Raw genomic sequence first — 3,731 nt, 5'->3', positions numbered from 1 at the left:
CCCAGGCAAGAATCCTGGAGTGGGCTGCCATTGCCTTCTCCATCTGACGGAGTTCACGCATCCACTTTTCTGTTTCCTCCTTTTTTGTCAGGCTCTTGAGAACGCTTTGGTGGTGGTGAATATGCCTGCTTCTAGCACTGCTCCCCATTCTAATTTACTCACCCACTTATGGTCATAAGGCTCCATATAATCAAATCAATATTTAAAATGAGTAAATAAGGACTTCCCTGGTGGTCCAGTGGCTAAGACTCTGTGCTTCCAACTCAGGGGGCCTAGGTTCAATCCCTCGTCAGGGAACTAGATGCCATAGGATGCAACTAAAAGATCCTGCGTGTTGCAACTAAGATCTGATGCAGCCAAAGAAATAAATAAATATTTTTTTAAAAAAATGAGTAAACAAGCACAGAATGTGATTCTGAAGGCCCAAGTATGAGCAAAATACATGAACTTTTAATTGCCAACATTGCAACATATATTCTGTTGGCTAAGACGCTTTCTCACATTTTCTCTTACTGACTTACTTACCAACAGGTACATATTTTACACACACAGCCCAATGGGTGCTTGCAGTTAATTTGTTATTGTTGTTCAGTCAGCTACCCGGTTGTGTCTGACTCTTTGTGATCTCACGAACAGCAGCACGCCAGGCCTTTCTGTCCCTCACCGTCTCCTGGACTTTGCCCAAGTCCATGTTCACTGCAGCAGTGATGCCGTCCAGCCATCTCATCCTCTGACACCCTCTTCTCCTTCTGCCCTCAATTTTTCCCTGCATCAGGGACTTTTCCAATGAGTCGTCTGTTTGCATCAGATGACCAAAATATATATGATAACAACTGTTACTGAAACAGAAATATCTCTTGAAAGCGAAAGTGAAAGTGAAGTCGCTCAGTCGTGTCTAACTCTTTGCGACCCGTGGATTGTAGCCCACCAAGCTCCGTCTATGGGATTCTCCAGGCAAGAATACTGGAGTGGGTTGCCATTCCCTTCTCCAAATATCTCTTATTGTCTAATTATATGGTTAAGGCAAATTAACTGCAAATTGTAAAGGACTTATAAACTAAGGATCTGTATTCTCTTCTCTTTCATCTTTCTTCTTCGATTTTGCATTTGAAATCAAGCGAGCTCCTTATACTGCTAAAGTATAGTGGAATAGGGTGAGATCATCAACAAGCTGAAGCATAACTAAAAAGAAACTTTTTATAGGCATAAAAGGAAGCCTTGTATGGTAAAAAATTATTTATTAAGCACCTACTGTGTACTATGACTCGGAATCATTTATTCACATTAACCCCAGGGAGTCAGGAGCATCCTAATTTATAGTTGCAAAAAAACAGGCTTATGAAGTAACTTGCTGGAAGTCACACAGCTGGTAAATGATTCAGCTAGGAGCCACACATCATTCCTCCCATCCCTGACATCTGTGCTCTTTAGAAAATACTAAACAAGCCTTCCTAGCACTGTCTTCAAGATTTGGTATACCAAAAGTTCCAATGGATTAGCTTTAAAAGTCTTTCCCCTCCACTTTCTACCCCATGAATTCAAAGAGGGAAGCCATGGTGAGTTAGTGCCATCTGCTGACCATCTCAGAGAAGGTAATGGCATCCCACTCCAGTACTCTTGCCTGGAAGATCCCATGGGCGGAGGATCCTGGTAGGCTGCAGTCCAGGGGGTCGCAAAGAGTCGGACACGAATGAGTGACTTCACTTTCACTTTTCACTTTCATGCATTGGAGAAGGAAATGGCAACTCACTCCAGTGTTCTTGCCTGGAGAATCCCAGGACAGGGGAGTCTGGTTGGCTGCCATCTATGGGGTCGCACAGAGTCAGACATGACTGAAGCGACTTAGCAGCAGCAGCAGCAGCTGACCATTTCCCTCAACATCAGGATGAAGGACAGTCCTTGGGGTGGGGGGAACATTGTGCTATCTTAGGTTACCACCAGACTCCAAGGAAAAGCACAGGAGGATGGTGAACATCTTCCTGTAGAATTCTTGGTCTCCCTACAATGCCAAGGCTGAACAGTGATTCATTGAGAGAGAAAGTGGTAGTAATTAGAGGGAGAAAGTGGTGGTAATTAGTGGTGGTAAATTAGAGGCCTTGAGAAATAAAGGCACAGGCTCCCACCACCACAGTGAAAACACACCTTATTCATTTTTGCAAATAAACCTTAGCATTTCCTGATTCTAGTACTCTAGCAATAAAAACAGATCCCTTAGCCCCACTCCAGAGTATTTTATCAAAACCATTAGGAAAAGGGCCTAGGTTTATTTTAACAAACACTCCAGGTCATTCTTAAGAGAAGGAAGGATGAGGGTAGGGGTGGTCACTACCTCAATAAAATGACAGCATTTTAGTCCCTGGTGTGAGATGTTTCTAGATAAAGAGTGATGATTCTGTGAATCTCTAAAATCTTACTAGCTTTTAGAAGAAGATACAGGGAAGTAATGGAAACAGTAGTGGAGATTAGGGTGCAAACCCTGGTTCTGCTTTGGCAAGTCACTTAAACTCTCCATGTTTTGATCTTCTCAGCTGCAAAACCAGAATGCAGATAACAATACCTTACTGGCTTGCTGTGAGAATCTGATGAGAAGGTGGATGTAAAAGCAGTTTGTAAAGTTCTATATAATGTTCTTAGTATTACTTTGAGTCTCATATTACTTATAGACATGAGCCTTTTTTTTGTGTCTTTATCTTTTAAAATACACATTTTGAGCTCCTGTTATTGCCTGGCAGGATCAATGTCTGCTGGTCTGAAGGATCAGTGTTCAGCTATGAAACAGAAATGTCATTATTCAGAAGATACAGTGATTCTCAACTGAATGATGACTCTCTGAGAGGCTGTATGAAAATCTCTGGTAGAGGAGATTTTTTTCTGTTTATAAAAAGGAGCCTTGGGTTAAAAAAGAAAAGACTGAAAAACACAGTTTTAAAATCAGCAGACTTGGGCTGTATTTTTCTCTTTGCTTCTGACTCAGTATGTGCCCTCCTGCTTTTTCATAGGCCTCTTTCCTCATCTGAAAATCCAGTGCTAGATTGGATGACTCTGACTCTAACCTGTAAAATATTTTTTACTTAGCAAGTCATAGTGTTCACAATCCTGTGAGGTAGAATCAAGTATAAGAGGAAAAAGTTAATGTAAAGTAGAGACCTAAAATATTATGTGCCTTTAGTTATGTAGTTCACAAAAAGTAAATAACTCAAGAAGTCAACTCAAGTGAAGCTATTTGAGCTGGAAAATAACATTTGACTTTCTTCTTTTTTTTTTTTCAGCTTCAGCAAAATTTTAATATTTCACTGCATACTTTAAGACTATTATTTGCAATCATTATGGTCCAAGACAAACAAATTTCCCCTTCCCAAGTCTTCTACAGCTTTCCTATTAAAGTTTGTCCTTCCCTATCCTCTTTCACATTTTGGAACAATCTAGATACTTTAAGTACAAAATGAATCTTTTCCCATTAGTAAACAAGAAAACAGCCATTCACTACTTTGTATTTGACCGTCTTTTTAAAACAACATGGGGCTTCCCTGGTGGCTCAGATGGTAAAGCATCTGCCTGCAGTGCGGGAGACCCGGGTTCGACCCCTGGGTTGGGAAGATCCCCTGGAGAAGGAAATGGCAACCCACTCCAGTACTCTTGCCTGGAAAATTCTGTGGACTGGGGAGCCTGGTGGGCTACAGTCCATGAGGTCGCAAAGAGTCGGACTCGACTGAGCGACTTCACTTTCACTT

The 3,731-nt window shown here is 41.5% G+C and overlaps 1 non-coding gene across 1 annotated transcript; it reads left to right on the top strand.

Moving 5' to 3' along the window:
- Nucleotides 1-224: 224 nt before the first annotated feature.
- Nucleotides 225-297, top strand: TRNAG-UCC (transfer RNA glycine (anticodon UCC)). Its single transcript has one exon. It is a non-coding gene; the product is annotated as a tRNA-Gly (tRNA).
- The last annotated feature ends 3,434 nt before the right edge of the window (nucleotides 298-3,731 follow it).

Source organism: Ovis canadensis, chromosome 7 (genome assembly GCF_042477335.2).
Source record: "Ovis canadensis isolate MfBH-ARS-UI-01 breed Bighorn chromosome 7, ARS-UI_OviCan_v2, whole genome shotgun sequence".
NCBI classification, from domain to species: domain Eukaryota; kingdom Metazoa; phylum Chordata; class Mammalia; order Artiodactyla; family Bovidae; genus Ovis; species Ovis canadensis.
This window is presented reverse-complemented; position numbering and strand designations above follow the sequence as displayed.